Raw genomic sequence first — 16,742 nt, 5'->3', positions numbered from 1 at the left:
GTTGAAATTTACAAGTTTGTTACTTTTGGGTTATCCTATGAAGTGTTCAAGTGGCTATGGTCAGCCACATACATAGTAGTTGCTTTTTTTTGTTTCAGTAAATCTTTTTCATTAATTATAAAACTAATATGTATTCTTAATGAGTTAATCCCCATTCTAACCTATCCTCCTGAGGTAACCAATAATAACAATTTGTGTTCATCTTTCCACACTTTCTCTACACTCACATGAGTTACATGTTAATTATATTTATTATATTACATATGCAATATAGAATTTTCTTTCTTGAGATCACACCATCCTACTAAGACTATATTATCAACATCTTCCCAAGTCAGTTCATATAGACTGACTCATTATTCTCAATAGCTATGTAACATTCCATAATATAGATACCCCATACTTTATGTAGGCTTTCCTTTATTGATTGATATTTAGTGATTTCCAGGTTTTGATTCTTTTGTGTTGGTTTTCTTTGCTGCAATAAGTATCTTTAGATAAAAAGGTAGATAGATAGATAGATAGATAGATAGATAGATAGATAGATAGATATAATATATAATATATATATATACACATATACTGATAATTTTATTTTGGTTGAATAGGGTCAAAAGAACTAAAAGAAATGTATAATAAATACAGACTTTGGTAAGGCTTTAAGATCTAATGTATGTAAACTTTCTCCTATGCTCTCCTCATATATCATAAAAATATTTACCACCTCACCTAGAGTTTTATTTTGTTTTGGGACAAGCACTAGGGAAAGTTAAGAATCTGAGCCAACACATGATCTGCCCCAAAATAATATGCAGTATTAAAGGACAGAAGACACAGATGTGGATACACACACACACACACACACACACACACAAAGTATCTTTAATGAAGAAAAAATAAGTTTAAGATTTAGGTTGGGTGTGATCCTTAAATTTGGTTTGCTGGCAGTTTTTGTGTTTTTATTTTGTTTGTGAGGGAAGAAATACATGTTATTTAGAAAGTTTGAATTAAAAGGGGAAAACTGGGAAGAGGGAAGTATTTTGGTGTTGGAAGAAAAGAGAAAAAGCAAAAGTCAGAAGGGAGGAAAGGTTCATAAAAACAGACATCAGAATTACCAAGAAAAGGAAGAAAAGGACTCCCATAAAGAAACAGCCATCTTTTCTCAAAGAATGAGGGCACATGATTCATTCTTCTTATCATAGCCTGTCCCATTGATCTAATTTCAACCCTGACAAACAGCAGCCTGTGTTGGCAGGACCAAGCATAGTCCTGGAGTTCCATGCCATGTTTATCTATGCTGCTGCCCGGTTTGCCTTCGTTTCTCTCATTTCTGTGTTCCTTGGGGATGCAAGGGAAGATACCTTTGCTTGCTGTTCAAAGATTATACCACTAATGAGAAAGAGAAAAGCCAAAGGAAGCAGCTCTCACATGCTATAGTGAGAACCCCACCTGCAATCTTTCAATCAAATACCTTCCTCATGACCTTCATCATCTTGACACATTTGTATACCTGAGCATCCTGGCATGGGGACCCTCTGCTCACTCTCAGATTTCTGCTCCAGGGAGGTAAAGTCCTAACAAGACTTGGTCACTGCTGTGGCCCCATTACCTAGCCCAGTGTCTGAGACAAAGAAGGTATCCAATTAATATACATTGAATGGACGCCAAAAAAGAAGGCATAGGCAAAACTGTACTCCTTATCCCAAAACACTGTCTGGGAAGCATAATGCTGAAAACGCAGCCTCACATGTAGTAAGTAAAGCCAAAGGAGAGAAATAAAACTCCTGAATGATAGCAAAATACATTTTCTTTCTATTTAGCATATGTCCATTATCTATTATCCACTTGGTTTGGCTAAATCAATTTTTCAATGTTGGGCCTATGAACATTTTGAACTAGATAATTCTCTGTTGTGGAGGGTGATGGGGGCATGCATGCTGTGTTATGCATTGTAGGATGTTTTGCAACATCTCTGGCCTCTACCCACCAGATGCCAGTAAAATGTACCCCTCCCCATGTCAGTTGTGACAACCAAAAATGTCCCCAGACATTGCCAATTGTCCTTCGGGGGGGGGGGTGGTGAAAAATTACCCCTAGTTGAGGACAATGGGTCTAAACTCTAAAGGAGCTAGTTACAGAAATTATTCTAATTCCCTGGCTAGTGCAACATTTTTTTTGTTCCTGGAATTTCTCTTCTTGTCCATGATTTCAAATCTCATTCTCAGTCCTAAATGGAAGTCAAGACCTGAGGAGGACCCAGATTCCAGCTATTGAACACTGTGTGCGGGCAACTGGAGAGACTGAATGCATTTTTAAGCTTCAGACACACCACTGGGGAGAGTAAATTAACTAACGTGTCTGAAAAAGACGGACACTAGTGCTATAAACCCAGGGAAATGATCTTTGAAATTAAACAATGCCATTCAACCTTCAAGAACAGCGTCAGGTAACCGGAGAAACACAAGGCAGGCGAAATGAGAGCCAGAGATGGGTGAAATTGGCCTTCCTGAACAAAATTAATACAATTAGCTCTAAATGTTACATTTGTAGAAAAGAAACCCTTGAGCAAAAGGACAAATGTATGGTGAACTCTCAGCACCCGGAAGGAGTGTGAAAGAGGTACGTACATATGGCACGGGTCACTGAGAGTCCGTCTCCTTAATTTGGCCATTTTCTAAAGGGATTTTACTTAGACGCTTGGTCAGTCTCATTCCGTTCCTGTCTAAAGACTAAGCGGCATTCCATTCCCTAATTGCAGCTATTGTAAATGGCTTCGGGTGGGCTTTCTCAACCTTCCATAACATGTTCACTTTAATTACTGAAAATGAAAGACTCAAAGCATGGCAACTTACCCATGCTGTGACCTTGATTGTTGCATCAATATTTTTCTACTAAAGAGGAAACTCCTCATGAGTCCCCTCCACCAAAGTTGCAGGATGCTGCATTTGTCACAGGAGCGCCAGCGTGATGACGCACAAGGGCTTTTGTAGCGCGCTGACTTGTAACCCTGTTGGCAGGGTGGCCAGCATGGGGTGACCAGTATTGTGCTTGGACCCCTGTAGCGATTTCCCAAAATGAACCTAGCAAGGTGGGGCCCCGCTGTTTTTCATTTATGCACTGATGCCTGAAATTCACTTACTAGAGCTCAGTTTTTAGCATAAGGCTTTCAGTCATAATAGACAAACCCTCGAGAGATGCTAGGGTGAAAAGGGGGAAATTGAACACTTCGTGTCTTATAATCCGTTGGTCTATTACACCTTAGAAGGAATGAGTTTATCAGATCCTTTCCTACAAGAGATATTTTAAAAAATAATAATTTCAAACACAGACTTAACAGGAAATGAAGACTTACATCATGAAGACATTGGATACTCACTGGTGATGGGAATAGGTCTAAAGGCACAGATGGCAGGTTAGACTCCCTAAAATGCAGACTGTGAGATGGAGGTGAGCGTGCAGGAGGTTCAGTAGAGAGTGCTGTTGGGATCTCCACTTGTAGAAGGAAGGGGAAGGGAGCAGGTCTGAGCAGAGGGAGACGTTGGGCCGTGGTGTAAATTCAGCAAAGGTCTCAGCCAACCAAATGGGGAGATCTAAAGATGGGACCGACCTGACCCATGTGGGATGAGGGGAAGAGCTGCCCTGGGAAGGGGGCATCACCACAAACAAAATGATTCTTTTCAGCCAACGGCAATTCCCTAAGAGGACTGATAGCACAGGGCAGCCTAGCAACAGGGAGATCGGTGTGGTGCATTGCTGTGTCCACAATTAATATATTTTACTTTGATATACTTTTGCTAAGGACAGATACTGGCTATGGCAAACTTACTCAGTTGAATGGTGACCCCTTATTAGAGCTTACAGTTTTGCTGGCCTTTTATGATAGAGTTGTTGGGCAGATAAACAAATGGACCACTTGCTCAGGAGTCTAGGTGTTTAATTCTTGTCACTTCATAATAGACCTGCTTGTGGGCTTATGATGGATTGCTGGCCTCGAGGTCTTGAATTTTTCATTATGAAACAAGGAAACCCATATGCATTTCCTTTTAGGTTATAATAGCTCTGGCTAATTTGGAGAAAATGTGCCTGATACTATCAGGTACATGGTTTGGAAATCAGTGTGTGTACTGCCAACTTCTCTTCTCCATCCTCTGAGGAGGAATATTTGACTAGATAACACGGTCTGCTCTTGATTATCTACAGAGGCAGAGAGTTTTACAGGTGACCCACAAAAGCATGGCTGATAAGATGTCTTTCCATCTGACTTTGAGACACACAAATTATGGTTAATTCAGAAAACTGAGGTGCTAAACATGTCTTCGTCCAATTACCACTAACAGCCATGTGCAGAGACATTCCAATGGGCAGAAAGGCCATAGCAACCCAGAAGGAAGAGTGACTTGAAATAACAACTATAAGGCCTTGGTCAGAGAACCCACATGGAGGAGCAGTGATGGAGGGTTTATCCAGTCCAGCCCATGGGAAGAAACTTCTGGCAGGGCGGCTGCTTATCCGAGTCTCACGGGCGGGAATGTTTTGCAAAGTGACTGAACACTGAAAAGAGACTCCATATGTTCTATACTCCTTTTTAAGGGAGAGTATACCTCTGAGAGTTATTACAGTGTTATTGTATTCCCGCTAAATTAGGTTTAAAAAAACTGAAATAGATATAGTCTATCTCTGCTGAGCCAATTTCTGCCATGGAATGTCTATAACTAAGATTTATATTTTAAAACCAGCAAACATGTGACATGATTAAATTGGAACAAAGTCAGGTGCAAAAGAAGAGAACAGCATTGAGTATTAGATTATAAAAATTAAGGAATTCAGAAACTAAATATCTGCGATGGATGGTAGTGTAATGACATTTTATGTCAAACATCAGTGCCTTTGTGTGTGTGTGTGTGTGTGTGTGTGTGTGTGCGCGCGCGCGCGTTTTGTTCTCAGCCAGATTCCACCAAACAGAGGCCAGCTAGTTTTGATAAATGGTCGAATTCCATTGAAAGCTATGAACCCTGTAAAGGACTGATGCCGCATAAAGCATCTTCATTTGATACCTGCAATTTGCACCCCACAGACACACTGGATGATTTCTTACTCCTTGATGGGTGTCACAACTAGGCCTACTCATATTACTAACAATTTGAAAGTCTCTTACACTTGAATCAATGGCTCCCAAAAGTGCATACTACTTGGATGCTCTCACAGACATTTTAGTCAGCCAATTTTAGGATTTCTAGCATGAATTTCCATTTGGTCTTCATATTTAGTAGATTAGTATTGATACATGTACACTGAAAATAGTGGTAGCCCTCCAGGCAAAATATGCCATTCATATTTATTTATTTTAACTGCATAGTTATAAAATACAACCAGCTAAAGGAAAAAAAATTATAGCCTGGAATAAATGATAAAATTACAGTGTTTTCTTGTAGCCCATGAATACTGAAAATTTCAATTAACCAAGTGAAAAGCCATTGAATATGCCAGCAGGATTTATATCCCAGACTAATGACCATCATCTGCATCCTATTTAGCTAATGAAGGTTTGGAACACTTGTGGATAATTAAGGGAAAGCTGATGGGAGGAAATTTGAGCCATGGAAAGATCAAATCTATTTATGTCTGCATTTAAAACTAAACATATCTAATAGTTCACTCGATCAAGGCATAATGCCTGTTCATTTGGGATAAGATAGATTCCCATAAGTTATGAGCCACCGGCATGGCTGGGTGGTTGAGCATCGACCTATGAACCAGATTAGCTCCCCAAACATGAAATTCATTCCTCATTCACTTACTCAATAAATTCTTATTGAACACCTCCCATGTACCCCTGCCCGTGTGGATCAAAATGACAGCACCGTGATTTCCTTAATGTTTTCCCACCACTTTCCCTCTTCTACCTTAATTAAGTTTACAGCTCTGGGTTTCACTTTACCCAAGTAACTACCATCCACCTGTCTGTCATAACAGTGACGGCATAGCTGCAATCCAGAGGCAGGATGGGAAAGGACAGGGTGTGCAATAGGGTACCTCACTTATTCTGAGACCTGGGAGGGCACAAGGGGGTGAGCCTCAGACTCACTAATTGGTAGACACTCATGTGAGGAAGATGAAAGCCTGAACCAGTCATTTCATTCAACTGTTAATATCCCACTTAAGTAGGAGCACCTTCAAACCCCCTCTCTGGACCCCCACCATAATCTCCAACAAGTTTGTGTTTAACAAAGGCCGTGCTTCAAGGACCTGCAATCCTAGAGTCTATGTCAATGTTGAAAATGGCATGTTGTAGAAAGTCAAATGACAACTCCATCTTAAGTACACATGTTTGTGTCTTTCAGAATCACTCCCATGTCTGAAAGGAAGGCCAAGTACAAAAAATCAGCAAAATCAGAACCTACACATATCCAGGTGAGCATAACTCTAAGTCAATAGATCTCAACCATTGGTGGCATAAGAATCACCTGGGAGTCTTAATAAAACCCTAGAGCAGTGGTTCTCAACCTTGGCTGCACATTAGAATCATCTGGGAATCTTTTTAAAATCCTGATTTCTGGGCCTCATCCTCCGGAAATTCTGTTTCTTTGTTACTAATGTTGTGGCCCCACCCCATAAAAAAGAAACAGAATTTCTGGAGGATGAGGCCCAGAAATCAGGATTTTAAAAAGATTCCCAGGTGATTCTAATGTGCAGCCAAGGTTGAGAACCACTGCCCTAGAAGTTCTGATTCAGGAGATATGGGGCAAGGCCCAGGAATCTGCATTTCTAACACATTTCCAGGTAAGATTGATGCACCATACCTTGAGAACCAGTGATCTAAGATATACCCAAGTAGTTAACAGTAATGATAACTTTTATAACCTCATAACAGAAATAAAACAGTATTTTTGACTGGAATTTCCATAGCATAATTTTAATTAGTAACAATACTAATAACACCTTCTGACATTTATATAAAACTTCCAATCTCTAGAGCTCCTCAACACACACTGTTTCACTTGAATTTCCAAACAACTCTATGAAGTAGTTGTTATACTCACTGTAGAACACTAAGAAACAGAGAAATACCCAGCCGGCATGGCTCAGTGGTTGAGCGTTGACCTATAAACCAGGAGGTCATTGTTCAATTCCCCATCAGAGCACAGGCCTGTGTTGTGGGCTCAGTCCTCAGTATGGGGCACGCAAGAGGCTCTCTCTCATCATTGATGTTTCTATCTCTCCCTCTCCAACCCTCTCTAAAATCAATAAAAAAAAAATATTTTTTAAATAAAGAAAGAAACAGAGAGGTTAAGTGACTTGCCCATGTTTTCTTAACTAGTAAGCAGTTAAATCAAGATTCAGGTCATTGGCCTTCAGAAGTATTTCGAGGATAGCGTGTGCTATGAGAATTATACTCGGGGATCATCAGAGTACAATATGAAATTCACTTAAAAACTAACAATGTGAGGTTACTCTAGTCTCATATCAATGTCAAAGGTGCTTTACTAACAACTTAATATTAATTCCTTCTTCCTCAGCATTGTTTATAAAAGCTAATGAGACTTTGCATTCATGGTGAGTTTTATGAAAGAGATTTCTTTTTATTCATTTCAGAAAGGAAGGGAGAGGAAGAAAGAGATAGAAACATCAATGATGAGAGAGAATCATTAATTGGCTCTCTCCTGCATGCCCTCTACTGGGGATCAAGCCTGCAACCCAGGCATCTGCCCTTGACCAGAATTGAACCTGGGACACTCCATGCACTGAGCCAAACTGACTAGGGCTAAAAGAGATTTTTTCTAAAGCTTCCTTAAAAAAGGCTAGGTCAAGCAGAGACTGAGAAATCCTATATAATAAAAAGCTAATATGCAAATCAACCAAAGGGCAGAATGAATGGTTGCTATGACACATACTGACCACCAAGGGGCTCAATGCAAGAGCTGCCCCCCGGTGGTCAGTGCACTCCCATTGGGGGAGCACCGCTCAGCCAGAAGCTGGGCTCAGAGCTGGTGAGCGCAGCGGTGGTGGCAGGAGCCTCTCCCACCTCCGTGACAGCACTATGGATGTCTGACTGACGGACATCCCTGAGGGCTCCTGGACTGCAAGAGGGCATAGGCCAGGCTGAGGGACACCACTCCCCCCACCCCAGTGCACAAATTTCATGCACTGGGCCTCTAGTGTATACATAAAGTCCAGATACAAAGTTAAGGTCAGCAGCAACTGTGAACCCTAGGAACATGGGAGAAGAGGTGTTAGCTTTTTAGTATGGGTCCCCCCACCCTATAGGGAGTGAACCTTTGATGTTTTCAGGTTAGTAGCTTTGGGGTAGAAACCTGTAGGGAGCTCTGAATCTGCAAGGAGCACAAGGAACTCCATGGTTTACAAACTGCACAGGTGTAAAAGACAGGACCTGAGCATGTTCTCCACAAACAGCCACTGGAACCAACTCCCTTGCTGTGCCTCAAACCCTGGTGGTGTCCCTTAACCCTGGTGGGAAGGATTCTGCACACCAGGTAGATGCTGTGCTTTGGGGCAAGGGATGGAGACACTATCAGAACACAATTCATGCACCTTACCACAGTATTTGAATGTGGCCAATTAGTGCCAAGAGGAGCAGAGCCACAAAGCAGACACAACAAAATGCATCATATCAGGACAAAAGGCACTGAGCAGGGTCAAGCTTCATCCCACACAGTGGCAGACCAAGTCTCCCTAAAAATCATCAACATAGGCTAACAGTGCCTACTCTGGGTCATCCCATTACAGTGGGGCCTTGACTTATGAGTTTAATTCGTTCCATGATGGAGCTCGTAACTCAAATTACTCGTATGTCAAATCAAAAAGTGAACGAGTGAGACACGTGATGTTGGGCTGATGTTGTGGCGTTCACTGTGACGTTCGCTGCGCCAACTAGTGGTGAAATATCTGAAGCTGGCTCGTAACCCGAATTTTAGCCCACAACTCAAAGCAAAAAATCGGCGGAGAGAAGACTTATATCTCGAAAAACTCGTTAGTCGGGACACTCATAAGTCAAGGCCCCACTGTATTTTTTCCAGAGCAGAATATCCTAATATGATGTGGTAAATGCTGAAGGAAGATGGATTGAAGTACTTGAGGCAAATAAGAAGAGCAAAATATTTATGTATATTCTGACATCAAACAAATAGTGAGGAAACTTTATATTAAAATTCTATGTATATAAGCATCTACATTTTTTTTTTCATCTACAATTTTTGAGTCAATAGCTGTGGAACTTTATTTTTTTTAAATATATTTTATTGATTTTTTTTTTTTTTACAGAGAGGAAGGGAGAGGGATAGAGAGTTAGAAACATCGATGAGAGAGAAACATCAATCAGCTGCCTCCTGCACACCTCCAACTGGGGATGTGCCCGCAACCAAGGTACATGCCCTTGACCGGAATCAAACCTGGGACCCTTCAGTCCGCAAACCGATGCTCTATCCATTGAGCCAAACCAGTTAGAGTTAGCTGTGGAACTTTAATAAGACATCAACTACTTTGAAAGATTACTACTCAAAACTAGGGAATTTAGATCCTTAAAAGCCCTGCAAATCTCTACTGCACCTTATCAAGCTCCTTTGGTGATTCCACATTGCACTGTAAACTCATCGAGGCCAGAGGCCAACTTTTAATCATCTTTGTACCCTATATTTTAGCACAGTGATGGTCACGGGGGTGAGGATGCAGAAGGAACTTCATAAATGCTGAAGACATAGTTAATCAGGTAAGGGAGGAAGAGAGGAAAAAGAAAGAAGGAGGAAGGAGGCAGAAAATAAAGGAAGAGCAATGGTAATGGGGGTGCATATTATGTGGGAAAGGTATTATGAATTGAATTGTTGGCCCCAAAAGGATATGTGATGTCCTAACCCAGTGATGGCGAATCTTTTGAGTTTGGCGTGGCAGCATTTTGAAAAACCCTAACTTAACTCTGGTGCCATGTCACATAGAGAAATTTTTTGATATTTGCAGCCATAGTAAAACAAAGATGTATATTTTTGATATTTATTTTATATATTTAAATGCCATTTAACAAAGAAAAATCAACCAAAAAAATGAGTTCGCATGTCACCTCTGACACGCGTGTCATAGGTTCGCCATCACTGTCCTAACCCCTAGTACCTGTGAATGTAAGCGTTTTTTGGAAATAGGATGTTTGCAGATAATCCAGTTAAAATGACATTATTAGGGTGGGTTCTAATCTAATATGACCAGTATCCTTATTTAAAAAGGGGAAATTTGGCCCTGGCAGGTATTCTCAGTGTTTAGAGTACAGGGTCAATGGTTTGATTTCCAGTCAAGGGCACATACCTGGATTGCAGGTTCAATACTTGCCAGGTCAGGATCCCATGCAGGACGCAACTAATAGATGTGTCTCTTTCACATTGATGTTTCTCTCTCTCTCCTTCTCTCTCTCTCTCTCTCTCTCTCTCCTCCCCACCCTCCCTTCAACTCTCTTAAAACTCAATGGAAAAATATCCTTGAGTGAGGATTAAGAATGAATAAATGAATAAATAGATAAATAAATAAATAAATAAATAAATAAGGGAAATTTGGGCACAGACACTCACAGAGGGAAGATGAGGTGAAGATAGCCGACTGATGATGGAGGCAGAGACTGGATAGATGAAGCTGTAAAAAGAAACACCAAGGACTGACAGCCACCATTAGAAGCTAGGAAGTGGCAAGGAAGGGTTCTACTCAGAGTCTCAGAGGGAGCATAGCTCTGCTGACATCTTGATTTTGGACTTCTGGCCTCCAGAACTATGAGAGAATAAATGCTGTATTAAGTCACCCAGTTTGTAGCACTTTTTTATGGTAGCCCTATTGAAACTAACACAGAGAGAGGCTCTCTATTTATTGATCACCTGTTACAGTGGTTGACAATCCTTTCCTGTAAAAAGACAGACAATAAATATTTTAGGCTTTGTGGTCCCCAAGGTCTCTGTCACAACTCAACTCTGTCACTGTTACATAAAAGGGGTTATAGACAAAACATAAATGAATATGTGTGTCTGGGTTCCGATAAAATATTATTTTATAGACACTGAAATTTGAATTATATATAATTTTCATATATCATGAAATATGATTCTTCTTTTGCTTTTTGCCTAACTATTTAAAAATGTGAAAACTACTTTTAGCTTGCAGGCCATACGAAATCAGACAGTGGGCCAGATTACACCTGAAAGCTAGAGTTTGTTTACCCTTGGGTCCAGATCTAAGAATCAGAAACACCTGGCTCTCGTCCTGGTTCCACTAATTATTATTCTTGTAACCTTCATTACATCACTAGCTTCCATCTTCAAAAAAGCATAATAAACTTTTCCCTACCCAGCTGGATGGTTATTAAGAGGATAAGATGAAAATCATGTACCTTAAAATATTTTGCATATGGTAATGGTATTGATACTTTGATATATTTAGCTCTGTCTTACTCTTCAGAAATAAATATCAACACTAAGATCAGGGTGCCAATCAATTGACTCTGAGTCAGGAGCCAGGGCAGAGTAGAAACAAACACTACAGCCCCTTTAATCACAGGCATCTTCAGATAGATCAGGGAAGAGGATAAGGTGCATATCACAGTATTTGATATTTCTCTCTCTCCCTCTCCAACCCTCTCTGAAATCAATAAAAAAATATATATTTTTTAAATAAAGAAACAGAGAAGTGACTTGCCCAAGTTTTCTTAGCTAGTAAGCAGTTAAATCAAGGTTCAGGTCATTGGCCTTCAGAAGTATTTCTAGGATAGCGTGTGCTATGAGAACTATACTCTGGGATCATCAGAGTACAATATGAAATTCACTTAAAAACTAACAATGTGAGGTTTAGGCAGGCAGAGAACTCTGACGTAAACCGCAAGTCCAAGGAAAATGCTTATCGTCTTTGGTCACATGTGACCCTGGGCTACTGCAGAATCAAGAATTTCTTGTTTCAGGGAATGTTCTAGTCTAGATCGGGCCTGCTGCTGGGAGGCTATACTGTTTCATCATTCTAACGAAACATTGATCATCCACTAAAGCTCTTTTGGCCATCTTGAGCCCGTGTGCACAGTGCCAGTCACTGACAAAGCCATAAATATGGCCCAGCATGCAGAACTGTCCTCACGCTCCCCGCCACAGGGTTGGAACACTGCCCCAGCACATGCTCTGTGGAGCTGCACTGGGCTGACAGCCCCAGATTTTTAGGTCTGGCACAAGGTAAAGCCAAAGAAAGCACCGAGGAATAAAGAAAGTGGTCCACATGGGAATTATCATTTGCTGATGCTGCATAGGGCTGTAGACCTCCCTGGAACTGAGTTATTCCCTTGAGGAACTGAGAACCAATCATTCCAAATTACTAGCATAACCCACCCTAGTCAGAAGTCCTTAGGACGTAGGGATTTTTATTCCAATTTAATTTTTCCAATTCTCCTTCATCCTGAAGACTGTGCATCTCCTGGAGGTAGAGAGATAAGATGTCACTAAACTTTTTCTCAGCTCCTGACTTCCTACTCATGTTAGAAGCAAACAGGAGAGCATCTACATCCCTAGCCAACTGCTGGCTGCTACCAATATCTGGGCTCTCATCCTCCCTGTTGCCCTCCTCCACACTGCCACCTCCATCCTGGCACATTAACACCACTCACCTTCAAAAGAACAGAGAAAAAAAGCCCTGGTTGTTAAATATCTTTTACCAACCTGACACATAAATAGGCCAAAGGTGTCCCTCCTGGGAGCTTAATGAAAAGGGCATGAGCTCAAACCCCAGCACTGCCCCTTCTTATGTGGACTTGGGCACACCACTTAACTTCTCTGAGCCTCAATTCTTTATATGTAAAACTAGAGGCCCAGTGCACAAATTCGTGCATGGGTGGGGTCCCTCGGCCTGGCCGGTGATTAGGCCGATCGGGGCTATCAGGGCCGGCCAGGGAAAGGGCCAAGGGAGGTTGGCCAGCCTGCCCTATCGGGGCCAGCCAGCTGGTGGGGAGGGATTGCGGGAGGTTGGCTATGGGAACACACTGATCACCAGGGGGCAGCTCCGGCACTGAGCATCACTTAGGCTTTTATATATATAGACTAGAGGCCTGTTGCACGAAAAGATTCATGCAATAGGCCTTCCCTTCCCCTGGCTGCCAGCACTGGTTTTCCTCCGGCACCCGGGACCCAGGCTTTCGCTCCAGCCGGAACCTTCTTCAGTCTTCACTCCACTGCTTTGCGCCTACGTATGCAAATTAACTGCCATCTTTGTTGGCAGTTAATTTGCATATCTTGCTGATTAGCCAATGGGAGGTGTAGCGAAGGTATGGTCAATTACCATGTTTATCTATTATTAGATAGGATGGGAACAAGATCATTTACCTTAGAGTACTTTGTAAGAATGTAAGAGGACATGTACTCAATAAATAGCTAATATTACCACTTCTGAAAATTCTGAATTCTATTCTTCTCCAGCTCTGTTTCAACCACACTTACTCTACAGCCTTCACAAAGGCCTCATTACAGGGATCAATGCCACTAAAGACATAATTGTGGATGAGGAAGTAAGGAAAAGGCTACAAGGTTTCCTGAAGCCTGGGCTCTGGAAGAGCCAGTGGCTGGGAGCAGGAAGGAAGGATGGGCCCTTTCCTCCCCCAGATGATCTTCAGATTATTATATACAGGCAACTTGTCATGCTCCTTGTCAAACTAGATGGATGATGACTTATACTATGAATGCTGTGCAGTACCTGAGAGGGAATAAAGTGATATGAATGATCATTTTACACACACACACACACACACACACACACAGTTATGTTCGAAAGTCTGACTTATTAAGAAAACATTTCAGGAACTTCTATAGCTTACCTCCCGAAAAGCATGATCTTTCCTGCAGCAAGAGAGAATACAGTCAGGAAAAAAATGTAGTTTGTTGTTTTACTTGAAAAACTACTTGTCATCCAGATAATACAATGAAAACATGAACCATACCCACAATTATTTGGGAGAATTAGAAAGTATGATAGTCTTAAGCCTAGCTGTAGGTGCTTGATGATAAGACTCCCTCCTTATTGAGCACAAAAGAAAAAAGAGAGAAAGAACTCATGGACATAGAAAACAATGTGGTGATTGCAGGGCAGGTGAGGGGGGAGGTCGGTTAGGGGAGGTAGAGGAGGGTATAGGGGGGATAAATGGTGATGGATGGAGGCTGACATGGGGTGGTGAATACACAAAACAATGTACAGATGATGTGTTGTAGAATATTGCACCTGACACCTGTATAATTTTGTTAACCAGAGTCACACCAATAAATTTAATAAAAAAAGATAAAATTTTTAAAAAATAGAAAGAAAAATTTTCCAAAAGATTCTCTCTTTCAGGAATGATGGGACTGAAACTGAAGACCAGCCTTAGGCAATGAAGTTGAAGGCACGCAGCCCTTGGGGAAACTCTTACTGTGGGAGAGGCGGGGCTATCTTTTACCACAGGGCTTTAATGCTATGTCTTTCAATCTTTTCCTACTTCACAGTAATTCCATGTATCAATATAGAACTATATAGATCCACCTTAAAAACACAAAGCACCAACTATGTTCCTTTGTAAAACAAGCTGATGAAATACTAACACGTAAATTTGGTGGAGGGGGCATAGGGAAGAAGCAGGTCAAGGAAGAAATATATTTTCTTAATGACTGGCTAATACAGGTCATCTCAATGGACACACAACACGAATGGAGGTTGCAGGGCCCAATGTGATGGGTTCCTGTGTGAAGCCAGCACTGTCATTAGTAAATGAATGGTGACGTGCCATTATCCCAGATACTATAGGTAATGGTTTGATGGAAAATTGATGACTATGCTGTTTCCCCACACACCAGAAATAAGATAAAATGTCTGGCTTACCACAGGCACATTTCACAATTAGAGCCCTGGCGGATGCAGCCCTCAACCTCGTTCTAAACTGCTGTGTATTTATTTCTTCAGAGTGTATTTGGAGTTCCACCTGCACAAGCTCTCCAAGTGAAAGGCTAATAAGAGATGATTAAAGTGTCCTCCAGGGCTTGGGGAAATCCCATGCTTCAATTTTTTTTTCATTTCTTTCCAGCTGCCCTGGGCCCACTTATTCAACACACATTACTGAGCACTTATGTTGCAGGCATCTGGCTAGGTTCGGCTGGGGGTACAGAGATAAATGAGATATGACATGTGCTTGAAGAGATGACAGGCAAATCTGTGAAGCATCTCCTATTCTTTGGATAAAATCTACTAAGTTCTTGGCCAGGTTTTCTTCTCTTCTGAGTCTTCCATCCTTCCTGTGCGATGCCTTTTTGTTTTATGCCGCTCCTATAGCTTGTACATCCTGTATAATAAAAGGCTAATATGCAAATTGTCCCCTGGGGAGTTCGACTGACTGGGAGTTCAACCACTAGCTATGACGTGTGCTGACCACCAGGGGGCGGCACGGAATGAAGGAAGGCCCCAGCAGCCGGCAGCCGGGAGAAGGAAGGCCCCAGCCAGCAGGCAGGGGAAGGAAGGCCCCGACCAGCCCTGATCACCAGCCAGGCCTAGGGACCCTACTGCGCATGAATTTCGTGTACCAGGCCTCTAGTATTTCTATAATAATCTTTTTCACACTACCTATATTGCATTTATTTGATGTCTCTTATCCCAGAGAACTCTAGGGAAGTACAGGCCATGCCAAATTCTTATTCCTATCCTAAATGTTGCAATGGCTAGTACATTGTAGTTGTTGTTTTTTTAATTTGTTGAATGTTAACACAACCCTCCCACTCCCATGGCTTTAATCGTTAGCTATATTATGGTTATCCTAAGTGTCTTATTGACAGCATATGCAAAGTGCATGACACATACCTAGTGTTCAATAAATATTTGTTGAACAATTAAAGGGATGAATAATTAAATAAATGAGTGGAATGCACACAAGAAATCACATAAGATAAGGATTAAAAGATGCCCCCTGATTTTAGCATTCAGGAAGATACTGATGACTTCTATGCTTGTGTTTTACCATGTATTTTATACCCATATAACTATCATTGGTTTCACATCAAAAGATTAAAGATTTGAGATACAATAAAAAGTCTCATGGTTGTCACTTGTCCTTCCTTCCCAAAGCAATCACTATGAAGATGGATGGATAGTGCCCTGGCCAGTGTGGCTCAGTTGGTTGAGTATAGTTTGATCCCTGGTCAGGGTGCATATTTTTAAAAAATATTGATGGATGGCTCTATAAAAGTACAAATAATTTTCACCCAAATAACATATAATAGAATTATTACCTTTTAAAAGATGGAAAGTTAAATACATCATTTCAAAATTGCTTCAGCAAACAGTATTCTCTTCAAGGCAATGAAACTTTAAACTATTATAATCAAGTTATCTCTTGAATTTTTGGCTATTGTATCTGGTACATGTTATAATCATATGTTCTCTATTTGAGGAATCCTTGCAAAATAGGACAACAGATTATTTATCATCGTAATACCTCACGTTGCTGATATAAAAGGAGTAATTTAATAATAAATCCCTGGACAAATGAATGGAACAGAACCTCTGACAGATTGCTAATGTTTTGTTTTTAGATTTACAAATGAGGAGAACTTGAAATAAAGAGGATTGGAAATGGAAAACATAAGTACAGCCTGCAGACAGCAAATGCCCTAGAGGACATGAAATGGGGAATTAGAAGGGAATGTATTTCAGCAACTTCTGAGATTTGCTGGGAATTGAAATTTAGCCACCCAGGGTCTGCTTCTGCACAA

At 41.1% G+C, this 16,742-nt stretch overlaps 2 protein-coding genes across 4 annotated transcripts in view; both read right to left on the bottom strand.

Moving 5' to 3' along the window:
- RASGEF1B (RasGEF domain family member 1B) overlaps positions 1-16,742 on the bottom strand; it is a 525,540-nt gene that overhangs the window by 345,903 nt on the left and 162,895 nt on the right. The gene's annotated exons all lie outside the window — the stretch shown is intronic.
- LOC308522222 (succinate dehydrogenase [ubiquinone] iron-sulfur subunit, mitochondrial-like) overlaps positions 1-16,742 on the bottom strand; it is a 409,251-nt gene that overhangs the window by 229,661 nt on the left and 162,848 nt on the right. The window lies entirely within an intron of this gene.

The sequence above is a fragment of the Myotis nattereri genome, assembly GCF_964212035.1.
Source record: "Myotis nattereri genome assembly, chromosome: 1".
In the NCBI taxonomy this organism is placed as follows: Eukaryota; Metazoa; Chordata; class Mammalia; order Chiroptera; family Vespertilionidae; genus Myotis; species Myotis nattereri.
Note: the sequence above shows the minus strand (reverse complement) of the source record. Positions and strands in the feature narration are given on the sequence as shown.